The sequence below is a fragment of the Astatotilapia calliptera genome, chromosome 20 (genome assembly GCF_964374335.1).
Source record: "Astatotilapia calliptera chromosome 20, fAstCal68.1, whole genome shotgun sequence".
Taxonomy (NCBI): Eukaryota; Metazoa; Chordata; class Actinopteri; order Cichliformes; family Cichlidae; genus Astatotilapia; species Astatotilapia calliptera.
In genome coordinates this window covers 21474473-21481466 of record NC_137441.1, presented here as the reverse complement: position 1 = coordinate 21481466, position 6994 = coordinate 21474473, and positions in this window count along the sequence as shown.

Genomic DNA, 6994 nt, shown 5'->3' with positions numbered 1-6994 from the left:
AGGGTAGGAAGTACTACGGGGGACGGGGGGGTAGCAAGGCAAGGTTATGCTGGTGGTGGTGGCGGTGTAGTGACTGGCGCCCCCTACAGCTGGAAGAGAAAGAGAGGGAGACCCTGTCTCTCTTCTCCAGCTGTCAGACACAAAGAGGTACTGGCTTCTGAGACAAAAAGAGCCCATCTACTTAACAGGAGGGAGGCGAATTGGCTGAACTGGCCACAGGTCAGTGGAACATTTTCTCCTACCTGACCTGCTGCCCATATCCACCTGAGCGGTGAGAGCATGAGAGACAGGAGAGAGAAGGAGGGAAAGGTGGGACAGGTTAGAGGTGGTGAGGTGAGGAGCAGAGGAGAAGGAACACGTGGGCAGGTTGGACTATAACAATAACTGCAATGAAGTTGTTAATGGCGCACCCTGTGGGAAACCTGCAGGAGCCAGTATGAGTTTCCCGACAATGAAAACAACATAGAAAAAGAAAAAGAGGTGGGCTGCTAAATAAGAGCAAAATATGTGAATATGCCAGTGGAAGTGATGCTCTTGATGTCGTGGGTGCAAGGTTTCATCTCGTTCATCCTCTGAATATTGCATGTCGCTAGAGGTCATCTGGAGCAAGGTGCCACACAAACTGGGACAATAACACCAGCAGATACAGAAAGAGAAAGAGAGAGAGGAGGCGGTGGAGTTGTGTAGATGGGAGGGGGGGCAGGCTCAAGAAAGGCCTTGCAGACTGCGGGGGAGACAAGAGGCCTCTTCTGCAGTGCTGGGTGATGGAGGCAGGGATGCGGGTGGGGGCTGGGGGGAGGACTGTGGGGTGTGAGAGACACAGAGAGATGCTTGCAGACTTGGCCCACGACTAGCGCCTTCTGCAGTCAGAACAGTTGTGCTACACACACACACACACACACACACACACACACACACACACACACACACACACACACACACACACGTGTACTGTAAGAGATTCAGGGAAAGAATACAGTGAAGTTATTGAGTAAGCAATGAGAAAAAAAATCAGACGAAAGCTCCCTGTTAATGAGGGAGAGAGGTCATCTACGCTGAGGCTGAGATCTGGAGTGACACGGATACAGGTGGCAAAAGAACAGCGAGTCAGCTTATATCTCATCTTGTTTTCCACTCTCTCTGTTGGATTTTCTCTCTTCTACGGTGGCCCTGAAAGGTCAAAGGTACTCTAACTTAAAAAAACACCCAGCAAACAGAAAAACATTGAAAAAAGGGACACAAAACACAGTGGAAGTGAATTTGGGGAGACAGCTGTGGTAAACAGCTAATAGCGTGCATCTACAGTAAAATATCAATGGTGCAATTAAAACAGATTATTTTGCGTCGTCTTCTCCCTCCCAACACTTCTTCTTCTGTAATCCTTCATGTGTTTCACCTCCATAGCTTTTCCATCATGTTAAAATCACTTCCATTGTGTTTTGCATGCTTTTGTGGTGTTTTTCTGTTTGCCAGTGTTTCATCCCTGTCACAGCTACAGTACTTTCCCCTGTTGTGTCCCCTTGTGTCTTGTCCCTTTAAATCAGATATGTCAAAAGCACTTCACACACTTTGATCTTAAATGGACTGAACCAGAGACACTTCCCTTTCTGTTAGTGGAAATGCTTTTAACTACGCATTTAACACCAATTAATAAAGTAAAAATCCAACAGTACTTCTCAGTTTTTTCTACACAATAAAGAAATGTTGCTGTAGTAAATGAAAGAAATATTTTAGCAAAAATAAAGGTTTAGAATTACGTTTCTCATTGCTCAAACTCCTGGAATATCAAAAGAGAACATTTTTGTTAGTTCACAGTCTCTTTGTTTTTCTACTGTGGACACATTGTAAAAAACTGAAATTTATATAGTCCATCACGGTGTCGTATGAATGGCTGTGGGGAGGTTCTTACTGAAATCTATGCAGTCTTTCACATATTCCAAATCCATCAAGTGGGACATAATGGTGTCCTTCCCAGGCCAATTCTGGCCCATGGGCCTCATGTTTGACACCCCTGCTTCAAATGAACCTTTTGATAATAAAAGTTCACCATCGTTTTTTCCCCCATGGAGTTACTCTTGTCTCCTTTTGGCTTCTCTTTTAACCTTATGAATAGTACTTTACAAAGCCTGCACCACCGAAGGCCCAAGGATATTTAATCATTAGTTATGTATAACTTTAAGGATTTATAGAAGGCTGAAGAGGTGAAAAATCTATATCACATAAAAATGAGAAAACAGAAATCTTTTTTTCCTCATACCTTTAATCACCTGTAACAAACTGAAGTTGATGCTCTATGACATCACAGTTGTTTGTATGAAGAGAGTGAAGAAAAATGTGCAAAACAGTGATTGTTTTTTTCTTCATAATTTCACCTCTGCCCAATAATAATGGTTATCAACAGTCCACAGTGGGCATATCAGGATTTTACATGTTTACATGACTCGTAGACACAAAGCAATCATAAATTCCATTCCCACTCAGAGTAAATGAATCCAAACTGTTCCTATATTAAGGAAGAAGGAATGTTCCTGGAGTGTTGGGCAGATTATTGCAGTATATTGCAAACAGCCTCCAATTTGCCTGTCAAAACATGAATGAAACTTTGCAGGATGTTGCATGAATGCGGCTGCAGAAACTCAGCGGATGACATCATCATCTCCCCTGAGAGAGGGAGAGAGAATCAGAGAAACCCAGCAGGCTGAGGGTCTACTGCTCTGCGGTGGCGTGTGCACTGAAGAGACTGAGAATGCCCTTGCTCGTCTGTGGGCCTCCTGCACAGTAAGACTTAAGTGGAGGAGCGGTGAGGAGCTTTTCTGCTCAGCGACAATGAGGCAGCTGCTGGCGCTGCTCGGTGGTGTAAAAAGGATGTCGGCTGCATCGCATGGCACATGTAGGTGCACGGGAGGGAGATGGTCTTTTGGGAGGTCTGACACAAAGATCTGTACACAGCTGGCAGGGGAGAGGGAGGTCCAAAAGGAGAGGGGTGATAAATAGGGCAACAGTCTACTGCTGAGTGTCTAGGGATTGAATTTTCTTAGCAAATGGGCAAGAAAATGCCTCCTTTTTTTAATTGTAAAGATGACATTGATTTCTTTGTTTGGTAACCAACAGTAAAAAGGTCAGAGGTCACAGCTTCCGGTCCTTATAGCAAGCAGCAGCAGAGTACAAAAAAGGGACAGGGTTAGAAATCTGTAGGTCAGCTCAGGTTTGGAGAAAAAATTAAGATAGGAACGTGAGCAGAGGATAGAAAGTGGTTATATGAAACAATAAAAGCTGAACATGGAGCTGCCAGGCATGAGGAGAAGAGGAAGAGCTCAGAGTAAAAGAGGATATGGAGAGAGTTGGTGTGACAGAGGATGACGTTAGGGGTCAGGGTGAGATGGAGACAAATAATCTGCTGTGGCAAACCCTAAAGGGATCGTCTGATCGAAGAAGAAAAAGAAGAAGCCTGTCAACGTTACTATCAGCTGTATGAATATTTTTTAACATCTTTTTTCTACTACTCAGTAGTAGGCCAATCGCTTGGTAATTTGCCTTTGTATTTATGAACCTTTGTATTTATGAAAAGATTAATCATTAAATTACATTAAGAAAGGCCATTTAAAAATGAGGTTTAAATGAAAATTAAATTAAATGGAAAAGTTTGTCAAGAGTTTGGGCTAGACCGCAGAGATATACCACAGTTAACATACTGCCACAGCAGGCGAAGACCTTGTTCCTAGCAGCAGGCTGTAATCCGTTGTTTGCATCCTTAAGAGCGATCCTGTGGTGCCTTTGAAGAGTCAGATCTTTTTTGTTGATGGCATTATGTGCTGTAGATGATAACATATTAAAAGTCTTCACAATTTTACATTGAGGAGCATTATTCTGAAACTGTTTCACAGTTTGTACAATTTTTGTTTGTTTGTTTGATGAACCTGTGCCCAGCTTCAATTTGAGTTGTTTTTTCATTGATATTAACGATAAGCTAATAATGGCACATCTTGTTAGCTCAAGATGATATGTTTTCTGTTCTATTATGAATTAAATCGGAAATTATTACTGTAAATCAGTGTGTTCTGTTTTATTTACATTTTTAACTATTAATTTTAACTAAACGTTAACCAAATAAATAACTCAATAAGGTAAAACTAATCCAAACCAAAACAAATACAGTAAAATACAATAAGCCCAGTACTGTGCAAAAGATCTGAGCCACCCCTCATTTCCCCACTTGTTTGGAAAGCCAGAAATATCAGTATTGACTCTACTGAAGCGTCAAAACCTCACAAACAACTGTATGTGTCAAATATGATACTGTAGGCGTCAAAGGCATTACGAGATGAAATAACAGATTCTATGTTATGGGTTGCAATGTAGAGAGTTATTGCACAAGGTATAGAAATTTTCCTGTATCTGTCCTTGTTGCAGTCAGTCAGTTAGAGAAAGTGCAGCACTAACTGTCCAGTATAGGTGCAGAGGGTGGCCAGGATTGTCCATTATGGACAGTTTGTTTGCTGACTGCCTCTGCACCATACCTGTCCAGTTTGCAGAAATAAACAGTGGCTGAAATACACGTTGATTTTTTTTTAAATTCTTTACAGTTAACAGTAAATTCTGAATTGCTTTTCTCTTTGTTTAACAGTAATTTAACTGATCTCTTCTTGGTTTGACCTTTTTAGCAGGTCAGAGCTAAAACCCTAACAGGGAGTGATTCCCTGGTTGCTCATTCCTCCTGATCTCCAACAATAAAGTCAATGTTGAACTGGTATCAGCAGGTGTACGATGGGTCAGGCAGTGAAACTCCTGCTGTCCTCCTCTCTGTCCCAACACGCACACGGGTTGACCTGTCCCCTCATAGCCTGCAGATGTCGCTGTTGAGACTACTTTCCAAAAAACAGAGAAATATTATTTAATAAATTAAATATTTAGTATTCCTCTTGTCTCTTCAAAGATAGCAGAATAGTAACTTCCTGCACCTTGTTGGACCCATCAAAGTGTTACATCATTTACTGTTTATTGGCTAAAAACGAGATATTTTGACCTAATAGCTATGCTAATATCAGCTAATATGATATGACAATATAACAGGTAAGAATGCTTTCTACTTCTTGTCAGTAATCTTGTTCTTACCAATAGCAACAGCAACAAAAAAAGAAGGAAAAAAAAAAGTACCTGACATCATATTTGTCTGTAGTAGTTGTATTTATGCAGGATCTTGATTGTCTTTAAAAATATATTTTCACCTATAAGAGAAAATGTTTTGTGTGACTTGCAAAACAGTCATGATAATCAGGAGTGTAGCACAACCCTGGGCTCTGGTCTTCATATGCTCTCTATTTTTATTCATATTCAGCCATGCATCTCTCTCAAACAAATAATTGAGCATGTACAACAATCTGTAATGGTCCTTAACGTAGCCAGAAGTGAACTTTTTACTGTCATGAACTGCAGGACTGACAACCCACATACAGACATTTAGAGGCAGAATGTAATAATTAAAATAAGCCTTTGTTATGGCTGGTAAAATTCCACCGGGAAAATAAACTAACACAAAACACAGATGGGAGGTGAACAGACACACAAGGGCTGAGGAGAAGACAGCGGTGTTTATGTGCGAAACTTATGAAAAGATAATCAGGGAATTGGAGCTGGAGGGTAGCAGGACACAGGTGAAAATAATCATAGACAATAAGATAGGGGGCAGGAAGTCAAATTAAACACAAAACACTAAAGTTAAGCAACTATTAAAAAAAACAAACCAAAACAGGGTTATACAGATACATGACAAAACTTAGAGGGAACTGACAGGAGGGTGAGAGGGAACAATGAGGGGAAAATGCAAACTGGAACTAACACTTAAAAGCTCTGCATAAATAAAAATCAAGGAATAACCTTTTTTTTAAAAAATGAATCAGTTATTTTTAGATGTTCATTCTTTGATTCTCAAAGTCCAAGAAAATCAGGGACCGTGACATCTACAATATGCTCAGAAGTGAGAAGACTTCTCTCCACATTTGTCATCAGATTGAAGCCTACAATTACTTTACTCTCCTCATTCTCCTCATCACCCTCAGGGTAACCTCCATTATGTTCTCTCTCTCTTTTCACTTCCATCATCCTCTATCACATCTTCTTGTTACACAGACAGACCCTCTACAAGAAGGAAGCACAAAGGACTGTTATTAGTCTTGTAACCTGCTCATGGCTTCATCCCGTTTTCAATCTTTTTGGTGCTAAAACATCAGAGGTCAAACCAGGTCATCAGAACACATGTAGCCACACAGTATTTCAGTAATACAGTGTGACTCAGTGGCTAGGAATACATTTAAATAACCTAAATGGTCTCTTTGAGACCCAAGACACAGCACAGCACTATTTCAAGGTGGTAGGAAGGAGATAGGAACTTAAATATAACCACTTGTTACAACCAAAGTTTGCAGAAGAGCATCTATGAATGCACAACACATTGGACCTTTCTGGACTATTGCAGCAAAAGACCACAAACTCATGTAAGCTAAGAACAGGTAATGGAGGCTACAGTTTGCATGTTTTCATTGTTAAAAAACAAACATTATCTGGTCTAATGAACCATGATTTCTGGTGAAAGGTTCAGATGATAGGATCACAAATGTGGTGTAAATGACACGAAAGCATGGATCCATCGTGATGTGGATCAGTCAGTCTGCTAACTGAGCATTGTTTAAATACCACAGCCTCACTGAGGGTTGTTGATGACCATCCCTTCACGACCACAGTGTACCCATCTTCTGGTGACTGGTTCCAGAAGGATAGTGGTCCACATCACAAAGTTTAAGTCATATCAAACTGGCTTGTTGAACCTGGCAGTGAGTTCACTGTACTCAAATGGCCTCGGCAGTCACCAGTTCCCAGTCCAATAGACCACATTAAACTGGGATGTGCTGAGTTTAATGTGGACCAATATCTCTGAGGAATTTTTCTGGACCTTTTTGAACCAAAGACACAAAGAATTAAGGCAAAATGAGGCTGCAGC